We start from the raw sequence: 15,033 nt of genomic DNA on the forward strand, positions 1-15,033 counted from the left end.
CATTTCATGAACTTTTATAAACTATGGTGATCACCTCAAATGTTCATTTCCTTACTCCTTTTTTTTAAAAAAAAGGCGGTGTGCAAGACCAGTATAATAGAACTAGTTTATTCTATGTATGCAGTTCTGTGGCATGTCTTCATTTTCTAAAGCACATAAAACTTTAAATCAGCATTGTTTTGTCATGTTAAAGGGGCATCAGAGTAAAATATGCAGAGTTTTGTAGAACAATGTTAGTTGTGGATTGCAGTAATCCAGGGAAATGAATGGAGTACAAGTTGATACCGATAAAAAAAAGCTTTATTATTCTGAGAAAAGCTTTACAATTGATTATAGCTTGTGATTCAAATGCAGGATAAGGTAAACACATTTATACAGAATCTAACACCCGTATCTTAGACAGGAACATATTTGTGAGTAGATCCAACAAAAGCAAAGTTGCCTAAAATAAGATTTAAGAAATAGTCAAAACTGGACAATCGTTGAATATGCTGAAAATGTCCTCATCCTTGTTTGAAACTAGACTTCTGTGTGTCTTGGAAACTTTGGTTTTTTGCATATCTACAGCTGTTATAGGTGCCTAGCTCAAATCTAAACCTGAGTAGGTTCCTGAAACAAAGACATCTAGATGCAGAAAACACCCTATTTGGAAGAATAGAGATTGTTCCATCTTTCATAACATAATCTTGTGGACACAGGATGCTGATGACTAGCTTTAAACCCTTTTCCCCTAGTCTGGTCATTTACCTTAAAACCCAATGGGACAGTGGAGGGGGAGAAGATACCACCAGAGGAAGTGGTAGACACTAGATACTTTGTGTTTGTATCATTTTAACTCTGTGTAATTTAAAGTATCAATGTTAGTATTGTTGCAAGTGAACTAATAAGAATTCTTTGATTAGAGTGCAAGGACTTTAATTAGATTAACAATAAATTCCTGCCTTTGCATATACAGTGTGTTCCTTTTGTTGATAGCAAAAGCGCATGTAACACATCAGTGGCAATTCAGGCAGCCCATTCTGTAATTTGGATGCAAGAGGTTGTGAACGCTATCGTATTTTCCCAGTTAGCAAAAAGCAAAGATGGGAGCATTCCGTTCATCATGCTCTGTCAATGTGCAAAATGGGGCTGGAACATGGAGCCTAGGAAGAACATGCATTTGATCTGTGAGCTGCAGTTTGGAAAGGAAAAGTCTGATCTCCACTCCCAGGCTTTATTTTATATATTTGATTCTCCTAGTAGTCACTGTGTAAGATCATAGTTTGCAAGGATTTTGCAGCCTTTTTTCAGAGTTCTACTTCCGTACAATTCAAATGTTTGCATAAACCATTTTAATAAATATTTTAGTATGATAGACATATTTGGAAATCATCCATGGAGCTTACTTGTTATCTGCAGCTTTTGATAAAAGTTGTTATTTGCAGCTTTTAGTCCATTTCTGTTAATTCACTTTACTTTCTCTTATCCATATATGCCCTTGACCATCTGTAATGCAAAAATAACTGCCAGTAAAAACATGGCCTGTTTTGTTTCAAAAATATCAGAAACTTCTTCAAGGGGCAGTAGTTCTGCAATAGCAGAAACTATTAAAGTTTCACAGTTCAGGATCCCTTCTGCATTTGAAGTCTATACCAACATTTATGACTGAAATGAAGAGGAAAGCAATGTTCTTAGAAATATAAATTTAAATTAGGGCATTATATTAACACACGTATTTTTGCTTTGAATAACCAGTATTTTTATACTGCAGGCATAATTTACCAACTAGACTGAACAAATGAAGGTAATGTCCTGAATAACATCATTCTCACAGTTAAACATCAGTATCAAAGCAGGGCATTTGAAGACATAAAAGCAAAAGGTAATGCCATTATCCTTGAATCTTCATGACTTTCCTAAAGGTGAATGTATTAAGAAAGAACTGCTGAAGTATTGTTGGTACTGTTTTATGCATCCCATCTGTTAGTCATAATATCACTTCAGCTAATTAATGCATGTTACCTTGTGTGTAAAACAACATGTACTCTGTTGATTGCAGAGTCAACCCTAAAGTGGTCCTCACTGGAGCTGTTTGATTTTTGGTGTGTCAGAAAGTTAGGGATTTTCCCCATGAAAAATTCTGTTTTCATTAAAATCTTCAGCATTTAAAAATCTATACAATTCTTTTGGAAACTTGTACAGAAAGCATTTATTTTGAAATCATCCCTTTTTGCTTTCTAGAACACTTTGTCTTAAAAATTTAAAGAATTTTATAATGCTGTTTCGTCTTTATTTTTCTGTGCAGTACATTTGATCTACCTGATGGTGCTTCCACTGTCATGTCATAGTATAAATTGTCAAAAATTGTATTATGACATGACAGTAGCAATGTTGCACAACTAATTAAATCTAATAAAGTCTGTCATTTTTACTTTTTTTTTGAATCATGAAGGGCAGCTGCTACTTAGTACCGAAAAAAATCTTCTAGACTAAAATGTTTATTTGTGTTTGCAGTGAAACAGTTGAATCAGTTCTAAGTTCCTCTAATTATCTTTGAATATGTTTGAGGTGAATATCACGTGTCCCTTGTTGCAATTAAGAAAAGTCTATTTGGTTCCTGAGGCAGCAAGGTTGTTCATCATTGATGTAAAATTGTGGTTATATCAGATGTGTTACTTACATGAAGTATCATGTTCTTTTGCAGAAAGGAACAGAAATATGAAGAAAAACAGGTTCAGAGATGATGCTTTTTCTACTAAATCTTGCCTTCCTGGGTAACCATTGACTCCCAAGGTACTTGAGATTTTTTTAAACAATCAATTTGCTAGACACTAAAAACCTTGTGCAACCGTAACTGGGTCTTTTTGGCAAGCCATTTACTTTACCCTTCCTCTTGTATGGATCTAATATATAAGATTGTCTTTGACACATCCATCGTTTCTATGAAACTGTTGTTTACATATAGATATATATGTGTTCTACATCTAACTTTAAAAGCTGGAACTATAAAATATTTCAACGTATCATTTCCATGGGTAGCTGTGTGCATGGAGAATACAGTTTACAGAATACAGAATACTTGTGATCTGGCTCATTATTGTTTTCCTTCTTACAGACTTATTTTACTTTTTTAAAGTATTTAATATCAAATGAGCGTTTTGCTGTTTGGTAGAACCAAATCTGACCGTTCCCCTTCTATTTTGAAAGCTGTTAATATTTCTGACTATTGCCAATATATCTTGTTATTACCATTTGTATTCAAAAATGGAAGCATATGTAACCCACAAATCCAGAATTATTCTGGTGTTGTGGTTTAACCCCAGCTGGCAACTAAGCACCACACAGCCACTTGCTCACTCCCCACCAGCGGGATGGGGAAGGGAATCAGAAGGGTAAAAGTGAGAAAACTCGTGGGTTGAGACAAAGACAGTTTAATAGGTAAAGCAAAAACCACGCACGCAAGCAAAGCAAAATAAGGAATTCATTCACTATTTCCTGGGCAGATGTTTAACCATCTCTAGGAAAGTCAGGCTCCATCATACGTAATGGTTACTTGGGAAGACAAACGCCATAAATCAGAACGTCCCCACCCTCCCTTCTTTTTACCCACAGCTTTTATTGCTGAGCGTGACATACGGTGTGGGATATCCCTTTGGTCAGCTGGGGTCAGCTGTCCCAGGTGTGTCCCCTCCCAACATCTTGTGCACCCCCAGCCTACTCACTAGTGGGGCAGTGGTGAAGAAGCAGAAGAGGCCTTGACTCTGTGTCAGCACTGCTCAACAGTAACTAAAACAATATTACCAACACTGTTTCCAGCACAAATCCCAAACATAGCCTCATACAAGCTTCTATGAAGAAAATTACTTCTATCCCAGCCCAAACCAGTACATCTAGATAAAACCATTAGATTTTTCTGCCTTTACTATAAGAAACATTGTGATGTGCAATTTTGTAGACACGTAGTATTTTCACAGAATCACAGAATGATGATCTACAAAAAAAGCTTTTACAATTGTAACTCACGATGACTAAGGTTATGTGAGGCTTTTGGCAGTCAAAAGGAAAAGGGTGCTAGTGATGGAATGCTTCAGATACTTAATTAAAGCCAGGATTTTATGTCATTCTAGATATTGAATGAAATAGGGATATTGGCCCAGATTTCTGTCATCTTTATATGATGAACATGTTTATCAATTTGCAGAGTTGGTGAGAACATGTCTATACTGGTGCTATGTTCAGCCATCTGTGTAATATTGCCTTAAAGTCTAAGTCTGTTGCTGCCAGTGATTCTGTCTTCTAAATTAACTTCTTCCATCATCTCTGCAATGCCTTTATCTGTTGCTAAAGCCTATTGGCTGAAAAGAATGGAAAAAAAAGATAATTACACTTGGAACTTGCTAGCCATATTTTAATGAATCTATAGGAAGCATTTTTATACTGTAAATTTACAGATTCATCCAAAGAAAGCAGAAGATTAGTGACTCCTGGGAATGTTCTCACTTTTTTTTTTTTTTTTTTTTTTTTTTTTGTGATGGCCTTCATCTCTCGTCTTATACAAATCTTTCTCCCTTTAGAATTAGGACTATAATAACATTTTTTGGTCTTAGACTCTGTAAAACTGGTAAAAAAATAGATTGCTTTAGGGGTCTTTGAATATACTAAAAAAAATGGTTTTTCTTGTTTTACTAGAAAGATCTATTATTAATCATACTGGAGTTCTGTTTCTGATGACTTTCCTATTGTTTATGTGTTCAGTGCAATGTCTTTCCAAAACCTTTTTTGTTAACTACCTCTCATCCTAGTCATACTAATTTATTTTGTGTTGAGATTCAAGTGTTTATTGGTAAAACAGGTTTTGTAATTTACAACAGAATCCTTTTTTGTAAATCTTAACAGAAGTAAATTCCTTTGGTTCAACAACAACTATTAAATGTGGATAACTTACTTAGGTTGAAACCCAGTGTATACACATTCACAATCTCCAGTTGTGTAGAATATCTGTGAGTGTATATTGAAGAAAGAGTTAGCTTTTAAGTCAGAGCCCTCTGTTAGCTGTACAGGTTCACAGCTTCTGCCGGCTTCTCTTTGTGTGCTAGCTCTAATTCCAACTGTCACAACTGTATTGTTAATAAATAACTTTTTATACTCCTGAAGAAGTAAATGTCTTCTATTTAAAAGCTATGATTCCTCAAGGAAAAAGAAAAACATTTTTATAGTTAATGCTCTTAAGTAACTGACACTAATTTTATTGGATATTTTCTGATGTTTTTAAATAAGATTAAATATTACCAAACACCTATCTGTAATTAATTTACTACTGACAATACAACCATAGTTAACAACAATTGACATTGAAGTATATTAAAGCATAATTTAATTAAGGAAAAGAGTGGCATTCATTATTACCTGTTAATAGAACCTTCAGAACAAGTAAAAAAATTATGTAATTAATTAGAGATAACGATTGAAGAAAACTTGAACTTAGTTATTAGTTCTTAGTTGAATTAACTGTTTTATGTAGGAGTCTTCAGTGAGTTCTTTGGTCCATATGCAGCACCAAAGAGAAGGGTCTATGCATCAAAGGAAGCTAGATCCTTGAGTATATTGGCCTGAGCAATTAGGAGCATTAAGGATTGTTATTTTGTGAAAATCTTCCAGTAGGTGCCTAAATAAGAATGTAAACATTTCGTTTATATTTTTTACTGTTCTATCTGAAATTGGCTTGGATGCCAGATCTGCAAAGTATCTCTACTACTGAGTATTTCTGTGAACTGTAGCATGCTATCAGCTACCACTGGCACCTGTGAGAGGCAAGAACATTCAGCAGGAGGTCTTCCGCACTTTGCAAGATTAGATGACAGAAAGGGAGATACAAGAATATTATCATTAATAATCTCGGAAGATTCAAGGGTTTGTAAACTTTTAACAGCAGAAATTTGGTCGGTCTTATCTTATCAAAGAACAAATGCAATGTCACTGCTGCCTTTTTGCCCAACAAACGCAATGTTACTGCTGCCTTTTTACCCTAAGTCCAGAATTTAAAGAATTCACCTGGGATTTGCAAAATTAGATTCATTTACTTCCTGATTTATAGCTAGGATCTGGAACCAAATCTGCATGTGGCTTTGACATTAAATTCACTGACCAGATCTCAAACCTTAATATGTTTTATTTGTAGATCATTATAAGGTAGTTCTTAATTGCTTCTACTTTTATTTATTGTGGTGTAAAACAGAATTACAGGATCAGAATTACAGAATCACACAGACTCACAGAATCACAGAATGGATGAGGTTTGAAGGGACCTCTGGAGGTCATCTAGTCCAACCCCCTGTTTAAGCAGGGCCACCTGAGGCAGGTTGCCCAGGACCATGTCTAGATGGCTTTTGAATATCTCCAAGGATGGAGCTTCCATATTTCTAGGCAACCTGTTCCAGTCACCCTCATGGTAAAAAAGTGTTTCCTGATGTTCAAATGGAACCTCCCTTTGTGTCCATAGCCTCTTCTCCTGTCAGTATACACCACTAAAAAGGGCCTGGCTTCTTCACACCCTTCCTTCAGGTATTTATACACATTGATAAGATCCCCCCGAGCCTTCTCTTCTCTAGACTGAAGAGTCCCAGCTCTCTCAGCCTCTCCTGAGAGATGCTTCAGTCTCTTAATCATCTTAGTGGCCTTTCACTGGACTCTGTCTAGTAGCTCCATGTCCAGGTGTGGCTTCACCAGTGCTGAGTGGAGGGGAATGATCACTTTCCTCAACCTTCTGAAAACATTCCTTCTAATGCAGCCCAGGATACCATTAACCCTCTCTGCCCCAAGGTCACGTTGCTGGCTGATGTTCAACTTCGTGTCCACCAGGAGCCCCAGGTCCTTTTCTGGATAGCTGCTTTCCAGGTGGCTGCCCCCCAGCATGCACTGGTGCATGGAGTTATTTCTCCTGAGATGCAGGACTTTGCATTTCTCCTTGAAATTCATGAGGTTCCTGTCACACCGTTTCTCCAGTCTCTCAAGGTTGCTCTGGATGGCAGCATGACCCTCTGGTGTATCAGCCACTCCTCCCAGTATTGTGTCATCTGCAAACTTGCTGATGGTACACTCTACCCCATAATTAATGAAGATATTGAACAGGATTAGACCCAGTATTGGTCCCTGGGGTACACTGCTCCTTATTGGCCTCCAACTAGACTTCATGTTACCGATCATAAACCCCTGGGCCCAGTCATTTAGTCAGTTTTCAATCCACCTCATTGTCTGCTCATGCAGCCCACACTTTTTCAGCTTCTCTATGGGGATCTATGGCAGACAGCGTCAAAAGCCTTATGGAAGTCAAGGTAGAAAGTATCCACCACTCTCCCTTTGTCTACCAATTGATTGGATCTGTAAAAATCCAACAGATTGGATCTGTACAAATGAAAAACTTCTATGGGATCAAAATCAAGTTCCATCTATTTAGAATGTTTTTTTTAAATTTCTTGGAGTTTAAAAATGAGAAAACTGTGTAAAGTTATTTAATCAATGTATAACACTAGACCTCTTCCCTAATGTCACCCTTTGTTAGCTACTACAAATATCTTTACATTTTCAGTATATATTCATTCCTGAAATGAGAAAGATAGCTTCCATATTTGATAAAATATTTATTTCAATAATAGAAAGAAGTGGCCTGTGAATTAAAGAATATGTTACTTTTTAATAAAACCAGATCAGAGGAAAGTAGTAAAGTCAAATATTAAAAAGGAAACCATCACAAAATAATGTTTTTATTTTTTTTTTTAAAGACAATCTGCAGGGTTATCAGACAACTTTGTTCAACTTACCAGCTCTTCAGTTCTGAGTCTACAAGCACAGGAAACGCAACAGCAGGAAATTTTGTTTAATGGTATACTCTTAATTTTGATTTATATAGACATCAGTATGCACTAAGGAACGTACATCTAAGGGTTCCTAAACTTCAAAGTTCACAAATCTAAGTCTAATTTGCACTTTAGAGAAGGCACATGAAGGACTTCAGTCAATATAGTGGGGTTCATTGTGTTTCTGTGCTCAGTATTCGATAGCCTATTCTAGTAACTCAGTCACATATCTCATTTGCATGAAGTTTCTTTTAAATCTCAGAATTGAGATATGACAATAAATATTCACTTTGATTAACATGTTTAAGATTTTCTTGACCTTAAGTGAAGACACTGCTTCAAAATGTAATCAGATCTTTAAATTGGGTGGAGATTGAGGCAGAAAAATGCTATACAGATGTCAGAGCACGATATGTACAGGCTCTGGGCCAAGATACTTTGCTATTTCCCAACATGTTCTCTTATAGAACTGGTGTTCATAGTTTTCATTCAAATGAAATAAAAGAGGTATTTTGATACTCTTTTTACCTATCCTTTAGAGAATTCATAGTATATCTTGATTGGCCTGAATTTAATGAAACAGTCACGCTGTTCCAAAAACAATGATTCAGAAAATTAGCTTTTATTTTGGTAATAGTTTAGATCTAAAAATGTGAGTACATGTTTAAGTGACACATGATTTTGTATCTCAGTTTTTGAGCTCAAATAATCTTCATTGTGTTTTGGGCTAGTGTGGCAGTAGAAGGTCTGCATATAAAAAGGGTGCAAAAGTTATTTTAACACGTTACTGTATTAAGGTGGCTGTGATGGGCAGATTACTGTAAAGATATCACCTTTCAAGGTTTGTCATTTGCTTCATAAAGCCTATGCATTCCACATGGAGTGGAATGGACATGATTAGCCAAACTTGACACTAAATATCAAGTAAGGTATTAAAATAGATTACATTTCCTTGCAATGAGGTTTCCAGAAGGAATAGGAAAAGTTAAGCATATCCTAACTATCCTAATGAGACCTTACTCTGATAAATTCAGATTAAAAAGAAAATAAAACCAGAAAGTGGAATGTAGGCAACTGAATCTAAGGTGTAATTCAGTGCTATTTTTCAAATTTAGAATTCTACAGGAGTCTAATGTTCTCTTTTAGCAAGAAACAAGAATCATATCAGTCCTGAGATGACATTGCTGAGCTGAGCAGTTTTATTTTGAATTCAGGCCAAGGTTTGATCAGAAAAATAGGTATTATTTTACTCACGTGAACGTGGAGGGCATCAGCTGATGGGTGTTTTGGGAGCACGCACAAGATGCAATGAACACAAGTAACATGCAAGTGGAAGACAGGAAAAAGGAAATAATACTACAGCTGCTTACCCTACCAAAACAGCCTAAAGCTAGCATTCTAGGGGAGGATTTTTCTAGGGAGGCTATGAACTCATGCAGTGGAAGAAATTGAATGGAGATCTACCACATGTTGGACAATACCGCTTGCCATTGAACTAATGAAGAAATGGCATGTGTGGGAAAATCAGGGATATATGAGAAAGAGAAACTTCCTCTACAGTTGCATAGGAGTAAATTCTTCTGTTCCTAATAAAAAGTTCATAGCTGCTTAGCTTCATCAATGAATTCTGGGCAGCAAGTCAGCAGAGGGAAAAATATCATACAATGCATGTCATGTACATGAGGCCAACATATCTCTTTCAAGAGTTTTCCTAGTAGCTAGGTTAGACAGTTCCATACTTAACAGAAAGATGTTAATAAATCCTGTCTGACCAGATAACTTGACGCATAAATTGCATACAGACCCTAAGCAGTTAATGTAGTGCAACAGTGTAGCACTTAATTCTGCAACAGTGTCCAAATGCTCAAGGCTTAAATTTTTTCAAGCTCACTTTGTAATGCATCGCTCTCTTTTAGGCATGCGTCAAAATGTCCGTACACTTTGATGACCTTTTGTAACCTAAATCTACACCATTCTAGTTCTGTTCCTCTAAGAACCAGTAACACCACATCATATACATAAATTACACTTCTGAATCTATTCAATTTTTGAGAAAAAAAGCATATTTGGCAAACATGTGGCTTGCTGTGAATAATTTGGGTATAGCTGTCTCATTATTGTAAATTTCCCATGTGAGAAACAGCTATGGCTATCAGTACAGGTTGAAAAGCAGTTAAAAATCTATGCAAATTAAGTTAGCAGTCAAAGTAGTTTAACTGAGGAGGAATAATGAAAGCTGATAAGTCAAAGTCCTATTCAATCCATGAAGTTTTTTTTATGGTAGATTTATAGCATTGCATAAAAACTCTTGGGGCAGCATTCTGTTCTCTTCATTAATCAGAAGTACCTGGCTCCCACTATTTGTTCATTGTGTAGCTGTTCAAGTTCCACTATTTCCTGCAGGATTTAATAAGCTTGGTAACATCAGTATTAAAATGTGTATCTTTTTCTTCATCATGTTCCAATGAATTTTGTGATGCTTTTGTTTTTATGGCATGCTATGGTTAATTCAAAATTACTATAAGCTAGAACATGCAAAATTTCCCATGTATTCTAAGAAAATGCGGGAAAGGACAGCAAAGTATTTTCCAGAATTATTGATTTAATTAATGATGAATGTTTGTTTGTTTGTTTGTTTGGTAGACCTATGTTTTAATGATCAGTACTTATTGCAAAAGGACTTGCTGTGAGACCATAAATGTAATTCTGAATTGCTGTCTAAATATCTAGTTTCCCTGAAATAAATAAAGGAAGGTGAAAAATTAATAATTAATATTCAAGAATCAGACTGTGCACGGTGCTTGGCACTTATTACAGACAACAGGAGTTAGAATGCTCTGCAGCTTAAAGTCTGAGGTCCCAATAGAACTGACAATAATTTCTTAACCAAAACAATGGGTAGCATGTAATGAAAGCTGTAACTTTGTAAAACAGTTTCAAGTTACATCATGAAGAATAGACAGTCCTCTAAAGTTCATTTGCACTCATTCTTGATATAACATTGCTAACTTAACGAAAATTCCAATATGTAATTGATATGTTCAAGGCCATGAACAGTACTACCGCTTCTTCTAAATTCTCTAATCTTTAGATTTTCCAGACTATTTTCCCTCAAGTTAAGCTTTTTAAGTGTTTTACCTCTTCTTAAACAGTTTGATTAAGCAATATTTGCAACTCTGAGTAGAGAGACATTCATTTTGTGCCGTGTTAAAAATTAAAATTGTTTGATATCATGCTAAAAACATGTATTTTGTAGGCTGAATAGGGCTATCTTTTTAAACCCAACTCTGCGTCCAAGTCTGAATTTGACTTGAGAGTAGTTTAGTTTCAATGATTCTGTATATTTGACATTAAATATATCTAAATGTTTCTCTTAGGTTACCACATTAGTGAACACGAACATTCAGTTGAGTTAGGGATAAATAATACTTCGTTTATAGAGTCCTCTGATGAATAAAGAGGCGAGTTTCACTATTCCTGTTTCAGAACTATGGAAATCAGGGCAGAGAAAAATGAAACGTTTTATCCAATGTTGCACAGAGTTAGGAATAGAGAGCAGGTCATCCTAGCCCTAGCCTATTGCTGTACACAGTGGCCAAGATACCGTTTATAACCACTGCCTCAAATAATGACTTTTGTTTGAAGTACAACTATCCACATTTATTGGAGACTTCTCTATTACATTGCATTATTCTTGGCTTATGTTTCTCAGTGACTTTTTAAAAGTTTCATTTCATGAGATCTCTACCTCAATTCAGTTACTTAATGCAGCGCAAGCTCCTGGTACTGTATCTTCTGTGAAGAACTAGTCCAATAATCAGACTGCACTGAGTAGGCATGTGGTATGCAGATGTGAACTGGAAGGGGCAACATTTTAGTTAAGTCCAGCGGGATGTAGCCATGCAACTTCTATTAACATTAATGAGAATCAAGCAGCTAAATCTCAGTGTGTTGTGCTGAAAATGCTCCCTGATGTGTTTGAAGGAATACCATTTTCATATCAAGTACTTGCAAATGTGCTGGTGCTGCTCCATAAAACCTAACATCCTAGAAAAGGATTCCCAGATCTTTCATACTCTATAGCAAAGATGATCTCTGGGAATTGTTGATTGAATAACTCCACAGGATGCTGTACATCATTTTTATTGATAAGGAAGTTGTCATCTGTGTAGCCTCAGTATAAAGTTGAATGGGCATGGGTTGCTTTAAAGCATTATGTTTTTGTTTAACCATCAAATTGTCAGCAAAAAATTAGTTCAATTCAAGCTCTGAAATAATTTTTTTCTCCTGGGTCTATCTATAAACTTGAAAGACAGAGCCACAGGTCTGTATGGATTCTGGCCAAGTTGCCAGTTGTTCAGATGTTTCATCATAAAAGTTTATGGCAGATTTACTGTTTTTTAGTTCACTAGTGATTGTAGGTAACTATTAGGTAGTGGAGGGAATAAGTCTAATTTAGGGTAGTCTGCTTGACTGGGAGAAAAAAATTATTAAGGATGTTTCAATTCATAACTGATCTCCTATCCTCCATTACGTACTTTTCAAACATATTTGCATGGTATGAAGTATCTACATAGTGTATTACATGAGGCAACAAGTAGTTAATGCTTTTAATGTATATTCCATGAGAGACAATTGTGGGAAAGTAATATTTACACACTTATTATAGGACATGAAGTAAAATTGCATAATGCATATATTTCTAACCAATTACACATCAGATAAAAATTTTTGGAAAGTATGCAAGACTATAAAATGTCCTCCATCTCCCACTAAAAAGTGACTCTACAGGGTAGATAATTACTAAAACATCTACATTGTAGCTCAGGGCAAGGAATGTTTATGATATTCTGTAGTTCCGCTGTCAATCTCTGCCTTCTGCTCTTGCACTTTGGAGTATTCAAAGTATTATCCTCAGTGTATAGCCAGTTCTTTACCTTTTATTTGACTGGCCTATATAATTATCATGAAGTTTTAATATTGAAAATTAAAAGTAATTCAGAACAAATAATTTGATGAATTTCACCTTTCTCTCTGAAAGTGAATAATTTCTCAAATTTATTCATTATTCAGAGTGATTCAGTAATTCCTTTAGCAAATAATTCTTGGTGTGTAATTTTAATTGTGAATTATGAATGTTACAATTAGTTTGTGCTCTACCTTCTGTGCAGTAACACATGTATTTGACTAACTTAAGCAATTCAGTTTGAATTTCCAACTGTGTTTGATTATAATAGGTGTTAGCAATGTATGCCAGGCAATCAAAATCCACATATCATGTGACTCATGGTAACTAACCAACCCAGCATGAAGGCAAACTACAAACTTGATAATCAGATGTTCAGTTTAAAATTTACTTTCAGCAAATACTCAAGCAATCAAGCCAAATGTATACCCAGTGAACTCTGAACAATTGAGTGCTTTCAGAAAGTGATCATAAAAAGATAAACTGAATTTAATGGACAAATAGTCAAGGGTATTTCCTTCAACTGTTTTTGGGGTTTGAGTTGCTGACTGCCTTGCCAATCTCATTTTTTCCTAAAGTAATAAGGAATATCGTGAAGCATCAGAAATTAAGGAAGGAAATAGCTGAACGTCCTAAGGATAGTTCCAGGGATGAGTATGGGGACGTTCATTCTTATGTAAATATCCAATTTTTACTGTTTCAAAACTCTTAAATCATTCAAAGGATGAGTTGAGATGACTTACACAACCCCTGTATTCAGATCCTTATTTTTTAATGTGACCACATTCAATCAAAATGATTGAACAGTGGCTTTCTGATAGATAATAGTATGTTGATATACAGAATTGTAGGAAATTAAATGATTTGTAATAGCCATTCTGGCTATTATATTAAATCCTGGGAATGGGATTCCTAAAGCAAATTAGGAATCCCTGCTCATGGGATTCCTACAGCAAATCCCCAAAATGTTTTCAGAAATACTGAATTTTTTTTCTGCAACTTTAATATCCACTTGATTTGTGTGTCAGAGACAGAATACTTATTCATATTACACTCAGAAATATTTGAATCTAGTAAGTTGATTAATACTGCAATATTAATGCAGCATGTCATTGGTCTTACTGACATTTCATCAGTGATATATGACAGAACATATCCCTATTCTCTGGGTATAACTCTAACAGAGCAAATACCTTGGAAGATGTGCTCAAATAAAGCTAGCTTTTGATGTGTTTATTTCCATGACATTCTCTGACTTACTTAACTATACTCATTTCTTCTTATGTACTATTTCATCAAATGGTATTAGTCATAAAAAGAAATATATGAATTTTAAGTTCTATTTCAGACCAAAGAAAGTTCCCAAGAAAAGAAAGAATTATGCACTGTATTGTGGTTTAACCCCAGCCAGCAACTAAGCACCACACAGCCACTCGCTCACTCCCTCCCAATGGGATGAGGGAGAGAATCGGAAGGGTAAAAGTAAGAAAACTTGTGGGTTGAGATAAAGACAGTTTAATATGTGCGCAAGTAAAGCAAAACAAGGAATTTCATTCACTGCTTCCCATCGGCAGGCAGGTGTTCAGCCATCTCCAGGAAAGCAGGGCTCCATCCAGTTACTTGGGAAGACAAATGCCATCACTCTGAACGTCCCCCCTTCCTCCTTCTTCCCCCAGCTTTATATGCTGAGCATGACATCATATGGTGTGGAATATCCCTTTGGTCAGTTGGGGTCAGCTGTCCCAGGTGTGTCCCCTCCCAACTTCTTGTGCACCCCCAGCCTACTCGCTGGTGGGGTGGTGGTGGAGAAGCAGAAAAGGCCTTGACTCTGTGTAAGCACTGCTCAGCAGTAACTAAAACATCCCTGTATTATCAACACTGTTTCCAGCACAAATCCAAAACATAGCCTCATACTAGCTACTATGAAGAAAATTAACTCTATCTCAGCCAAAACCAGCACACACTGTAAGTAATAAAGTAAATAAAAAACAAAAGAAAACAAAAAAACAAGCATCTGAATTTATCACAAATGTGTAGGAAAGATTCAATTTTCCCCTCTTATATCTACAATATTGCAAAATTTGGGGCAAAAAAAAGCATGTCTATTTTATAGATGGTGACAGAATAAAAATTAACTGCCTTTACCAAGGATGCATGTTTTGCTGTCCATCTCTTTTGTCAAATTGTGTTACTTAGTGGAATTTCTGGACTCCACTGCCTTGAAGCTGTAAAACT

Source organism: Calonectris borealis, chromosome 4 (genome assembly GCF_964195595.1).
Source record: "Calonectris borealis chromosome 4, bCalBor7.hap1.2, whole genome shotgun sequence".
Taxonomy (NCBI): Eukaryota; Metazoa; Chordata; class Aves; order Procellariiformes; family Procellariidae; genus Calonectris; species Calonectris borealis.